General features: G+C 43.5%; 1 long non-coding RNA gene across 1 annotated transcript; it reads left to right on the top strand.

Annotated features, from left to right (window-relative positions):
- The first annotated feature begins 1,129 nt into the window (after positions 1 to 1,129).
- Positions 1,130 to 2,412, top strand: LOC117144644. The gene is made up of 3 exons (XR_004459650.1): positions 1,130 to 1,500; positions 1,825 to 2,195; positions 2,255 to 2,412. It is a non-coding gene; the product is annotated as an uncharacterized LOC117144644 (long non-coding RNA).
- Positions 2,413 to 14,798: the final 12,386 nt, after the last annotated feature.

Raw genomic sequence — 14,798 nt, 5'->3', positions numbered from 1 at the left:
GTCCAACATAGTCCCTATCATTCTCGAGGGCTTGGAATGTCGTTCGACCTAATGGTCACTTTAAACCTTTGCCATAAAGTGCCGCGCTGGCATAAACTGAGATCTAATTAAGTCGCTGGCAACGTGTTCGCCCCGGAGCCACGCCCACAATTCCGGGGGCCACACCTCGACCGAAGGTCATTGCAGTGCACTGCGAGTGCAACAAAGTTGAGCAGTTTGCATTTAAGCAGCGGAGATTTGGGCAACAGTGTCGCCAATTTAATGCCACTTCCCCTGGCTACTTCTGCCTTCCAAGCTCCACAGCCAATGCCATAAAAGAGTGGGCACACACTCGAAAAAATAGTCTAATTTTCATGTTGATGGAACAAACTAAAAAGCACTTACAACAGCAGGCACCAGTCCTAAAAACATAGCATGTTTAATCCTTTTACCACTTAATTTAAATTTAAAAATTTGTTCATTCATGTCATTTAATTTAAAGACTTAATTTCCAATGTTAACTAGCGGTGTTTTTATCTAAAGGCTTCATTGCTTCTAAAGTTTTTCTCAGTGCAAAAGGGGGAGTAAGAAAGCAGCTCGAACAGTGCTTAGAAGTTCGTCTTGTTAACAAAGCCAAAGCTCAGCGAGTATAAACAAATTAATGCATATGCCGGTTCGCCCGAGGTAATGTGTGTCTATCTTCCAATTGGGAGACGTTTCCAGGGAGGTGGAGTTACATATATCGAGGGGGTTACAGGAATCTGCGTGGAGGGGTCGGGGATGAGTTCACGGCCCCATTTCGCCAGGACTCCCATGAAAGATATATGTGCGCTGGTAACTCAACTTATCAACGCGCCGAGCCACAAACTTTTCTCATCTACTTAACGCAGATAAGCGGCTGCCTTTTCGCCATGTTTGGCTTCTAATTTGCCCGGCCGCAGATACACATTCATAGACCCAACTGATGGCGTTAACTTAATTTTCAGCCAGCTCTCGACTGGAGGGCTAAAGTAAAGGAAAAAGACGGGCCAACCAACATTCCGGCGGAATCGGAGTCGCCTGACTTTTTCTGACTTCTCTTGTGTGAAATAAAATTAACTAAATACGCTCACGAGTAACATTCATAATAAACATTAAGCAGCAAGGGCGAAAAAAGTCGAATAAATATAAAAAATAATATTTGCCAGACGACTCCTTTTTGCGATTACGAGGCGCCGGCCGTGTGGCCAGCGTTTTTGGGTTTCGTCGGGCTGTGGGATCGGGTGAAATTATGGCATAAGTTACTTAGGAGTAAAGCTGGTTTCCTCCTCCTGCTCCTGCTTCTGCTCCCCGGAACTCCCACACCATTCACAGCCAGCCACCCACTTTCCAGCCCCCCGACGGCGTCAACTTGGCTACACTTTACTTTTATGTGGCGCGCTCGGAATGTACTCGCTGGCGAAATAAAGATACAGATACAGAGATACGCAGAGAGTGCCCAGATACAAGCACATTTGTAGCGATAAGCGTCATAAAGTTATCGTAAGTAAGCGCCGAAAAAAGTCCACGAAATAGATATAAAAAAAGGCCGGGAGCGTGAGCTTACAGTGGGGCTTAGATTTCTGATACTCTACCAAAATACAGTGAATAATAGTGTTTAAGAAAAGAAAACAAAAGACTTTAGTTTATGAAATGAAAGTAGGTCATTCTTGAATACATAACATTAGTGTTTTATTAGAAATTTACCAACATTTATTTTTATTATATTTTTTACATATTATTTATTATCCTATCTTATCTCTTTCCATTATTTCACATTTCAAACATCATAATATATTTTGGTGTAACAAACATGCAATCATGTAGCTTAAGGAAGTTTGCCAAACGCCTCACCAAGGGTATTAAAAGTCAAGAAGGAAACGCAACGCAGCCACAAGTTGAAGGCATCTTTGGACTTGGAGGGGCGGACACAAATAAAACTATGACAAGGACGTAACTTTTAGCACTCCCATCAGACATTCCCCACTGGATCGGGCTTCTGGGTTGTGGGGTCCAGCAGCAAGTCAATTACGCACTGCCAGCCAAGTTTCGCGCTTTGTTTCTCCCGGATTTGTCAGTTTAATGAATGCTTTCCCAGCGAATCGACGTATCTGCTAAATGGCGAAGGGGAATCCGTGATATTTATTCGCCCTGACTGACCGAAGCATGATAAGTCCAAGCAGCTGTCTTCCTTTAAAGTACCCATCAAATTTTGCACTTGTTGAATATTTCCGTTATATTTAATTTTCATTTACAGCTTGGTATGGGGCCAAATAGTTATGCCATTAATAGCAGACCCCTTCCGTGAACTGAGAGTCAAATCCAATTAGTGGAGTTGAGTTAATTATTTAAAACTATTGTGGTTTGGGAAGGAATGGTTTTCGCCCAGTAGTATTAAAAAAGCTTTATATTTTATTTCACCTCTAAAGTGTGGTGCTTTTTAAGCACCCACGAAAGCAATTTCTTAACGAATTAAAGTAGTTTTATTAAGTCGTTCTGGTTGATAAGCACGTTCGAGGCCGCCACTTTAATGTGACCATGAATGAGTTAATTGCACAGCGGAATTTAAGAAATTCCTCACATATACTCGCTAACAGATTGCATCCGAAGGATGCCAGAGTGACTCGAAACTTATTGCATTGTCTTGGCACATCGTTAATTTGCTGTGTACATTAAGTCGGTGTAATGGCGATAATCTGCCGGGGAATTAATTTAAATCGGTGCACCGAATGGGGGCATGCCATGCAGGCACATCAAAAAATCAAAAGGGAGGCCTTTGAGTGCAAGAGAAATCTTTACAATTTAATTCACTGGACCCATCAGCAGACCGGCAGGGACTTCAGCCTTCAGTCCGCTGCCAGTCGTTAATAAGAAAACATACATGCATATATGCCTTCGCCGATCATTAACATTCACATTTACACTCACATTCGAGCACTTGCCCTTGCATATATGTATCGTACCGAGTCAAGCTGTGCTTAAATGACAAGCGGACATGCATAAGTGACAGTGAAATGTTGCACTTGCAGCTGCATCGCAAATGCATCGGTTCGGTTGGCCCTCCAACTGGGATTCTGTAATCGCTGGTCATCCATTCAGGTAAATAAATATGCACTTTAATACATATTCGCACATCTCGCATACGTGTGTGTCCACGTTGCAAGTTGTTTTCACTGCCGCTTCGTTTGCCTCTTGAAATGATTAAGGAAATGCGCAAATATTTCGCGTAAATATGGCAATTCAAGTTCATTTTATTTGCAAGGCAACACCTTTTGCAGAAAAGAACGGCAAATAAGCAAAGATATTTTCACTTGAAAAAGGGTATCAGGTGGTCGGTTGAAAATAGGCTATTGTATTGCTATCTATGCATCTTAATTCAAAGTATTAATATTTGAAAATATCTTTTTATTCGCGTCTCGAAAAGTTAAAATATATGATTAGTTGCAATTTTTAAACTATCAGCTAACACTGAGTCAAATTTAAGCAATGTACATACAGTGTCACTTTATCCAAGCCAACTGTTGCTCCCATCACACAATTTTCACATTTCCACCCACACCTGTACCTGTCCGTCCATTAAAGGTGAGAGGCACCCCACTCCATTTCCACACAGACGCACGACGTACAGCTGCAAGCGGAAAATGCAGACTGCGCAGACGGGAAATGCATTGCACTTCCGTCATCAAATAGCAATTTTGCAAACATTTGCAATTACTTTTCCGAGTCGATCCCAATATTGTATTGATTCCGTGCAAACATCCCACGGGAATGCAATTTGCCATCACCTCAACGAAAGAATGCTCATCATATTAACACCGAGCGGCACAAGATGCCCCAGCTTTCTGGCATCAGAAAGTTGTCGTGCCGAATGTCTAAAACTAAAAGCCTTAAACTATGCAAAACTTGGGACTCGCACCCGGAGCCTCGGATGGAAACTCTTTTTATGGCACAAAGGCGGAAAATCTCGGGGGGAACAGAGCAAACTAAAAGCCAAATCAACCCGACGGTCCGGCGTCCAAACAACAAATGGCGGTCACAAACATTTCAGTGAGTGTGTGTGATTGCAAAAAAGCAGGCTAGTGAGAAACCCAGTTTTGGAAAGCCGAATCCCTAATATCCTTGGCCATACAATATAGCATAGACGGGCCATTTAAAACTTACACATGCCAAAATTTTTAACTCAAATGAATGTTGCTTATATTAAGAGATTACTGCACATGTTTTTGCTTAAAAAAAGACAAACAATCGCAATCGTTGCCAAACCCATTTCGTATCCTTTGATGCGTCACAAGGACCTGACCAAACTGCAAATACCTTGAGTAAAGGTAAAAAAAGGGAAACAACGACTGGCAACTTTAGTTTGTGACATCCGGTCCATTTAGCCGACGACGACAACAACCTGGCAGCAATCAGGCGCATTTTCCGGCCCGGCTACTGGCTGTGGTTGTCATGCATTTTAAAGCACTCTCGACAAAAGTTGATTTCTCTTTTGACCCATTATGAAATTGCTCTGGCAATTTTGCATAAACAAATTACAAAGCAAACACAAATGCTGACCTTTCGGCGCGCTGGGCAAATGGGCAGCTGGCGAACTGGTGAGCTGGCTAGCTGGTGAGCTGGGAAACCCAGATCCAGGACTCACAATCAGTGGCAGACGACCTGCTTCTGGTCTTGTCAGTCAGTAGTCGGTGGGTAACTTTTTATCTGCCTGTTTGCATAGGATCAACCAGATGGCAGATGGGGCTAGGGAGTCGGGGCAAGGCGCGTGCATCCCAGGGCAATTTTATTGAGTCCTTTAAGTTTTTAGTAAATAACACAAAGGCAACTCAAAGGCGACAGCAAATTGGCAGTAAATGTGGCCCGATGCGTAGCATTCGGATGATCAATGGGACTCGAAATGGGTTCGCCCTCTCCGGCCGGAGAGTCCAACTTCTAAGGAATTTCGTACGAGTTTGCTTTAATTTTCAGCTGAATCGTTTTCCATTAATACCCTCCGGGGGTGGGCTGGGATGGAGTCAAGTCTGAAGCGTCAAGCAGTTTGCCATGCAAATGATGCATAAAGTTTTGGAGTTTTTGGACTCCACGAGAATGGGCGAGTGTGTGTGAGTGAAGTGGTTGACCTTTGATTGGTATCTCGATAAAGTTTGCCGGAACGCAAATTAAAACCTCAAAGCGGTCAAAGAAACTTGCTCGCCTCTAATATGTTCCAGAAAGTATTTATGCTGGCAGCTAGCAATAGCACAATGGCACAATTAGACAGGAAAGTTGGTTCGTTTCAGAGCATTGCCACATTGATTTCAGATTTAAAGATGTTAAAGGTTCATTATATGCTATGTTCCAACATCGAAACGTGTGATTTTTAAGGCCATTAATTTTGCTAGCAATTAGCACTGTAGCTGCCTTCGTAATCAAGAATCGCTTCCAAAACCGAAGTCTAACTCGAATTGGCAGCAGATCAATTATGATTTCAGATTCCTCCGAGTTGGCTCGGCAAAATATGCAGCACATTTGCAGTGTGGCCACAAACAATTGAAAGGCATATAGAACGTGTGCATAATTCAGTTCGACTGTCTGCACTCATCTTGGCTAAAAACTCGCAAAATGGACTCGAAAAAAGGAGGCCGGCCAGAGGAATTGGATGGACTGTGGACTTGTTGTTATGACCAATGATGCATTGAGGCCAAGCCAACCGCATGCAATGGAAAACGAAGCTATGATAGCAGAAGGAAAACCCATCACAAATTGATGGATATCCATCCATGAAATCGAAAATACATTCAATAAGTTTTAGACAAGTTTTATCCATTACACCAAATGAGAGCACACGGCAAAGGAACTAAAATTTGTCGAAAATAAATTTGGAACGGCCAAGAATGTTCCGGGGTCGGGCGGTTGCCATGCTAATCTACTGGAGAATCCAGAGACAGGAGCTCAGGTGTCCAGGAACTCAGGTGAGTACTCGGGTGAGTCGAGCGGAGTGGGGCTGGTAAATATTCTGCCAAAATGCCCACTGAAGCCGAGGCAAAAACCAGTGGGATGCTGAGCCTAAGCGAGGTGTAAGCCTGTTTTTATGTTGTTAACCCATTGAAAAAGCGAAGAGAGAGCTCGACGAGAGGCCTAGATAAAAGCACCTGGATTGCTGCACTCGAAGAATTAAAAACGTCTAAGGACTCAACGTCATTGTAAAACGTGTGCTCCAAAACAGAGCCAGTTTATATTGGTTTGTACCCAAAGTTAACTTAGCACTATTTTAAAACGTTTTAACCTTCGAATTTGGACTGTGCTATGTAAAGAAGTATCCTTACCACCACTTTGTTTCAGTGCAGTAAGGCTGCGTCTACGACATCTGCATATGCTGGCAGGATCCAGGAACTTAGGACAGGACACGCAAAAGCGCAGCACAAATATTGACCAAACTGCTAAAGCATTCAGAAACGGTCAACAACAATGGCCTGGCTGTCCTGGCAGAACGGAACAGGTGAACTGGAGTGGAAGCGAAATCCTCGGGAATGGGGCAACTGGATGGTGGAGGATCGAAGGATATTCCCACCTTGCCGGTGGTCCTGAACTTCATTTGCGTGCTCCGGCTTGTTTGATTTGCCATTCTCGCTTTCGGTTGCACTTAGCCATATTAATTTTCGAGTCGATGCTTCGAGTTATTATGGAAATAGCGCTGCAATCCTGCAGCAGGACAATGAGCTGTGGCAGGGATTTGCGCCGGGCGCTGGATCAAAGCAATACCGGAAACAGGAAACTGCCAGCGGAAATGTACTTTGTCTTTTTGGCGGCGACGGCGTAGTTGGAAAATACTTGGGGCAAAGTATGTCGAGCACAGCCAGCACTACCAGCAAAACCAACGAAACCGGCAACAACAGGGGCGATGGCATCGCCATGAGGCTTCCCCGTTGCCGGAGGCCCATTTGGATACACGCCAAGCCAAGCCAAGTCAAGTCGGGCTAAGGCGGGAACGGCGAAGGAAATGTATTTTAGCTGGGCTGAATGCACTTAGAGAAAAGTTTTATGTTGTATGTATGGCATTGATTAGGGTTTTAAACAGATATTATAGTAATTATAGTAATAGTATATTATAGTTGTAGTAATTTTCGTACCTATTGGAGTTAGAAAAGGACATTAAATAGAAAATCAGTCGATTACAAATCGATAAGATTGGTGATCACGATCGATATATAATCAATCGAGTTTTTAATATTATTCCCAGCACATTTGGTATTTGATAAATGTAAATACACAATTTATGTTGGAAGAATCGAACTATTTGAGAAATAAACTTAACAATAAAATAAGTTTTAGTGTACTCTTACCTCTTTCCCCGCGACTTCCTGATTTGCCCCTCTCTCACCAAAGCTACATTTATGCCTCTTAACAAGAATATTTGTCATTTGCTGTTAGCATTTTGGCTAAATGCGAAATTAAATGAAGTGGATTTACATATTTCGTAGCTGGCTGTACTTTTAAGTACACATGGCGGGGTCCCCGCGACCCCCTCCTGGCCGTCCAGAGAACTGGGTCCTTTCCTTGTGCCGGCATGTGTAGGAAAGTCCTTGCGCCTTCGACTTCGCCTTTGCCGTCGCCGTCGCCATCGGCGTCACCATCGCCTCTCCTCTCCCCGAAGGCGTGTGTTTGCAGCTGCTGCGGAAAATAACTTTTTAATGAGATAAACTCGTTGATTTCTAGATTCTGTGCGCTGTGGTTTCTTGGGTGGACCGTCGAAGGAGCCTTCGGAGCCCCCGCGGATTACACAAAGTTGCAAAATTTTCTGTGACAAATTTATTTGTGTGCCGCATTATATTGCCCCGGCTCTCGTCCTTTATATTGTATATGTATATCCTTCCTGGGCGCTTGCATGTGCGTGTGTGCCTGTGCTTGTGTGTGTTTGTGAGAACTTAATGAGCTAGCAGACTGTTAAAGTAGCTCAACAGCTGCTGTCGCCATTGCAGCTATTCCTTTTCTTGACTCAGCCGCTGTCCCGAAATTAAATTCAAATATTCCGCTTCTGCGAATGTGCCTGCGTTATAATTTGCCAAAAACTTTTGCCATTTTGGCAACTCTACAGTTCTGGAAGCTGCCACAAAGCAGCAAGGCATAAGAAATGGGCCAAATGTGTTGGTCGCATTTAAAAATGAATGAATGCGAGCAGCGCTATCCCAAGGATTCGCAAGACAACTGCATAACTAGATATATGCATACTCGTATGTGCTGTAGCTATTGGATATTTAGCACCCTGGTTGAGCGACTAGGCGAAAACTTTTCCCAGTTTCTCAGCAAGTTCCGGAAATAGCGAAGGAGGAAATTAAGGCTAGAATTGGCAGAACTTTGAGGGGGGAGTTCCCTGTGATTGCATTGAAAAATTCAGCATTTAGCCAAGATTTGCGTGAATTAGCATTTGTTAACTCTATACCCGCGCAACTCAGGAGCATATTTTTAAAGATGGTAATAAAGTTGAATTTTGTGAGCACCGCAATATCATTAACCCATCGACCAATGTACTTGGCAGTAACGCAAATGGCCCGGACGACCTGATGTGCAATATTCAATGCAAATATTGACTATCCAGCACTTTGCCGGAGTGCTTCCTTTACTGCGAGGCGGAGTTGCAGCTTGATCTAATCAAATTACGGAGGATGTCGCCGTAACTGCCACTCCGCTTGCTCGGATATATTAAGAATCTATTTAAGTATTCGCACTGCAGCCGTGTCCAGGAGCGTTCATCTGGTGGCGTAATAAACTTTTGTAACAAAATTTACTTTGCAACATTTCGTTAATAAAGCTGAGTTGTTGCCTGCTGCCGGTCCCCCTTTTTTGGTCCGCAGCCCCTAAAAGGACCACCCCTAAAAAGATCCTTCACGTTGTGCGTTATACTTTTAATAAGTTGCGACGAGCTGACGACAAAAAAGTTATCATTTATTAAAATTTTTGTCTTTCCAACGTAATTATAATAGTTTGATAAAACATCCTGCGCGACATCCAATACGGACCGCCCCCTCTGTGCGTCCACTCCCGTTTTCGGCACAAAGTTTCGACTTTAATTTCCCTTTATCATGTTTCAAATTATTAAAAATTTATGCTTTCAGCTGAAAGTAATTGAAAATGTTCAATAACTGCTGAGCGGGACAAAGAGTTATGGTCGCCGGACGGCGATGGCTCGGCGATGGCGATGGCGATGGCTATTGGCTGGCGGACCGCTCTGCGTTTTTTGATGCCAGACAAAGTTGCAGCCAAGTGGCAGGACGAAGTCATCGACAATGACGGGCGATGGCTCTTTGAGCTGAGTTGTGTAGTAAAAATTGCAGGCTACACTAAAAGTTAAGTGCGTCATCGTTGTCGTTGACATCGTTGCTCACAAACTCAAAAACTGCTGCCACTTCTTCAGCTTCTGGTTGTGCTTTTGCTTCTGGTGGCTGCCATAGTTTTTAGCAATTTCCGCTGCCCATGTTTTATATAATTATGCGCGCTGCGAAAAATTATTAATGAGTCTCGGACGTGCCTTTGTTCCGCCAGCCATTGATAGTCCGCTCCAGCGGCGGCAACCTTTGACGTCGTCAGCCCGCAGGGGGAATTTCGGGGAGCCACGCTGATCCAATCCTAAAAAATGGTGCGAACATAGTTATGGCTTAAGAGCATCGGCTAAAGGAACTTTAGATCAAAATGGTAATAACTATTCAACAGACTGATAGTGCACTTTCGCAGGAAGGACCTTTTTGGAACGCAGCAGGGGGATTCTAAATAAAGGAATTCTAATAAAAGGTAGAACATTGCCTAGAAACATCGATTAAAATCTTTTTTGATCAAACGTACGCTTTATCTAATGATAAAATATTTTGAAAAACTTAAGCAACTTACATAAATTGCTTTCATGTAGTAAAGATAGCATAACTAAATCATCCTTGTTGTCTCATATCGACATTTTAAGAATTTAAGGAAAGATCTAAAGCATTTTTCTCGGTGCTGCCAGTGGCACTGACATCTTGATCCGCACGTCTTGTATGAATATCAATTAACAAGCAGCAGACCAGAAGTCAAGTCCGCCCCCTGCAAAAAATAGAAACAATTGACAGCGCCGGCTGACACGGGGGACATCACCTGTCCGGGGACTTAGAGCCAATCAAATGCGGCTCGTGGGGCCGGGGGAAACCGCAGGGAGGAGTCGGCCGGCATCTCTCAATAATAAAAGTAAACAAATTAAAACAGACAACAGGCGGGCGAGGTGGCCAACACGATGGCGGCAAAGAGCGACAGCCACAAGCTGGGGAAACTTTCAGCCGTGAAACGACAAAAGTTGGCCAGGTGCAGACTGGAGCGGGCTGGTGCTAAGTTATACACGGAAAGAAATTGGTACGATTGCCTAATCGGAAATTGCAAATAGGAAATGGTTTAACTGGACAGGAGGTGTCTGGAATAACAATAGTGATATAACTAAGTGGAGTTCCTTTTTAGGAAACAGTTGCATTATCATCACAAAAAACAAAGATATTTTTGGTAATTTTGAAACAAATACATTTTCTTTAGCACACCCGCTTTTGAAAACTATTTTTTTTTTCTATATTTTATTATTTTTGTATAAGATTTTCTATAGGTTCATGTCTTTACTTTCTTTTTATTTCATCAATGAGGCTTTGCATATCCTTTACTTTGACCAAGCTTTTTCTCCATGTATGCGGCATTATCCTGCCAGAGGCCGTGAGATTCGCACGCAGTTTAGCTGACGACGCGTAAGTCCATAAAATCCGCACTAATCCTCCAGCGCGCGTTTCGACAAAACGCCAAACACTTTTTGCCAAATCATCCGAACACCTGATGTCTTCCTCTCCGCGGACCAAGTGGCCAGGTGGCCCAACAAGTGTGGGGCAAATGGATGGAAAGGTGTCGGTAAGTAGGTGGTTGCCGGTCTGGTGGCCCAGTGGCCCATTGGTTCAGTGGGCGGAGGCGGGATCGTAAAACCGCTTTGTCACAGGGCAATTTCCGTGCGGAAATAAACGGGCCGGTCCGTTCCTTTTTAGCCGCGTGGCGAGTGTAATAATAGATTTTTAGCAAAGTTGTTAAAATTCCCCTGCTCCCATGAGTTCGCACACACCCACATACCGAAGTCAAGAGCAAAAAGGCTCTTGAAGTAAATAAGTCGAGGGAAAAACAATTAAGGCAGATAATAATAATATGAAGAACCGGCAACGGGCCGTCGAAAAACAAAAAAAAAGGAAAACTTTCACTTTAGCTCATTTTCACATTCAGAACTTTGCATTTAACTTTTTCCTGCTCGCAGTATCCCCATTTTGCTATCATCTACACTGGAACATGAACCAAAAATTCAGTGTTCGAAAATTCCATAGATAGATAAGTATTATAATGTAAATATGGCAATATAATCGTTCGTATAAATTGCTGCAAAAATAAATTAATTAAAAATATTTCCGCAGAATTGAGAACCGTGAATGATTTCGCGCAATGAGCAAGAATCTCCTATCGGAACTACTTAAACGCAGAACGTCGGTGTTCGAGCGAAGAAACTCGCAAGTAAAAAATACAGACTTACGCATATCCCCTTACAAGACCACGCCAAAGAAGCTGATGAAGAACTTGAGTGGGGTTTTTCGGTGATTGCCTAATTGCTGGGGCTTTCTGGGGGGTTTCCCCCGCCGCTCACTAATAGAAATTTAATGGAAGTGAACACGTGCGGCAAACAATTTTGATGCCGGCTAAGTAGGCCGCTGAAAAATTCATGTCAGAGGCCACTTGACAGGCGACTTCATCGGCAACCGATGGTGGCTCATCGGCGCTGGAAAACAAAAAGCAGGGCAATAAATACAAAGGCCACTCGAGGGGGTGGCAAAACTTTCACCACACTGGCAGAAAGCATTTATTACGCAGAGCGCGCTATTCAATTATTCAGGCGCGGCATCCGCTGCTTCCCAAAAGGATGCTAAATAATGTACAATCCTCTGCAGCTGCATTATATGAAAATGCATGTCCTTTTCGGCGGGCTCCTCTCGAAGGCGCGGAAGGAAGCCAGCTGACGTGCGTCCAAGGAGCGCGACATTCGCGCCCTTGTTTTGCCAAATGGCAAAGTTTTATTTCCGCGCTGCACTCAAATGAAAAATAAATATGACAGTCGACGGCCTCGCATTCGCACTTGCACTTGCACTTGCAGCAGACTCGCAAAAGCGAAGACCGGGCGACTTGGAGACCCGGAGACCAGGACAAAGACACTTGCATATTAAATGATTTTAAATAGTCAGGACAATGCAGCTGCTGCTCGGGCTGCTTCTCCTCTTGCTGTCCCTTCTACTTTTACTGCTGCGTCAGCACCGCATTAGGTTTATAAATTAGAAATGATGGGACCATGCCCCAGAGGGAACTAAGAGTCCTGGCGGTTCGGTAGGTGGACAGCCCGACTTCAACATACCAATTACATTTATGTGGATACTTATTCGAGATAATATTCGACTGTAGCTGGAGTTTTTCCATCTGAGATGGCACTGCCAAGTGTCACTGCAAATAATCTGCATTACGTTTGGAATGTTGTAACTATAACTTTTAGTTTGGTTTGATTTGCAATCATATTGAACTCTATTGTAGTTTGATGACTTGAACATCTGAACATTCAAGTCTATCCACACCTAATTAAGTTTCAAAATGACCGCTGAAATGTCTTATAGTTGGCCATTTACTTTGCACCCTTTGGTGCCAAATAGCCCGTTCATACCCTGGCATCTAAGAGCGAAGTTCCAGCTTTATAACACCGCGATTTTGTCACGGGGTCGCTGATTCAGGAGGACCTCGGCATAAGTTATGCAAATGCTCTTACGCCGGCGGCAAAAGCCTCTGGAAGCTGGCCAATGCGCTAATGATCAGAATCACCATTGCCACCGACGACGATGGCTGTATGTATGTCTACATCATCGCCATGGCGATGCCGTCGCAATCTAATTGCTTTAATTAAGCAATCACAAATCACAAATTAATGCCGCACACCCATATTGCATTGCAATGCCATAAAGCCGTAATCCGTACCCGCCACTTAGTTAACGCAATTATAACCATAGTTTGTTACTGAAGATCCCCACTCGCGTCGGTCTTACTCTCCCCCATTTGGGAAGCACCTTGTGTGCGGCCACGTAACCCTTTAGAATCCACTTAGGTCCTTGTCAGGAATCAAAGCAACTATCAGTGACATGAGACACTATATCAATTAAGCAACCATTTGGTTTTGGTCTCACTAGCAAATCATAACATCTGATTCTATAATTAAGAATTCAATTGCAATAGTCCATGTCCATTTTAAAGCCCATCTCATTTCATTGTCATAATGAACGAGATATATTATTTTGAACCCAACTGTGTGGGAAATGGGAAATAAAAATGGGGTGCGGACTGTGGCGAGTGGGAGGGACTGGGCTGAACCGCACATCAGTGGTTGCTCATATCCATACCTAAATTAACCACCGCATCACTGAAACTTCGGTTTTATTCCCGATAATAAGGCGCTTAGATTGGGTCATAGGTTGCCATTTACATGTGACCTTGCCTCCTCCCGTCGCCAATCACCCATATCACCGAGGGCGTTCCCAGCGGGCTGTGTGCTCTTGCATTAGCCCAGTTAACGGTTAAATAAAACTTAACCCACTTAGGTAACCAGTCTGTATTGACTAGTGTTAATTAATTTGGCCCCCGCGCTTCTGTCGGCTATGTTAACATGTGTTTGCTGTCTTCGGCGGTGAAATTTAATTGGATTGTGACTTATGTAGATGGCGGGTTAATTGCTCTCACATGGCAGTTGGTCCTCTGCAGAAAGGGATTACTTTCTGTACATTTTCATATGCCTGACCAAACCTACCAACGTCGAGATCACAGAAAGTTATTATTAAGCAATCTATTTAATATATTTTGATCGGTCAAGTTTTGTCAATATAAATTGAAATGTTAAATAAATTGAAGTTAAAATCGCAAATACAATGCTGTGCAAGCAGAAATGAGAAGACTGATTTTAAAGAACATTTAAAAGGTTTCTAATTTTCCGATAAGTGGAGCCAGTGAGCTCTGGTATCTGATAGTCGATGTACTCTCTGTCATAAAATTTTAACTTTATCCGGGCTATGAGTATTAAAATAGTATCGTGTCATTTGATTTCATTATGTTTATCCTAACGCTAGCCTATATCTATTGCGTTAGTCACAACACTTTTCAGAATTCCAAAGAAATAAATAAAAGCAAATCATAAAACATCAGCAAAAGCGAGTTCTAATTATAAATTGTATACGTAGTTCTATCCTTACGTGAACAGCACGCAATCCGATTGAAGATATTAAAAGGACGGTGAAAAAAGGGGAAGCGGAAATACAGGACCATTTATAAGCGTTATGTCGACGACAACCATAAATGGGCAACCATAATCACAGCTAAAAGTCATCAACATAATAAACCCGAGTTTTTCCATTCACATGCACCCTGGACCTCGGACAATGGCAATCAAGGGGGTGACCGGGGGGGCTTGGGTCTGACAGGCGGGATGAACAGGGACAAAGGCTAGCAGCAACATTTAAACATTTATGGCAACATATTTGATCACGTTTTCTCAATCATTGCCCTTACGACCCTAATCAAATTTCACCTGATGGCAGCCAGAAATTTACCAAAATCCATGAGCACACTGTGCACTGATTGCTGCTGCTGCTGCTGCTGCTGCTCCTGCTGCTGCTGCGATGTTGCTGCCCAGGAGCAACATTTAGACGGTGGGACTGCTGCTGCTGCTGCGGGTGGCGAACCGATCCGTTCGTGCGGACAGTTTG

Source organism: Drosophila mauritiana, chromosome 3R (assembly GCF_004382145.1).
Source record: "Drosophila mauritiana strain mau12 chromosome 3R, ASM438214v1, whole genome shotgun sequence".
NCBI lineage: Eukaryota > Metazoa > Arthropoda > Insecta > Diptera > Drosophilidae > Drosophila > Drosophila mauritiana.
This window is presented reverse-complemented; position numbering and strand designations above follow the sequence as displayed.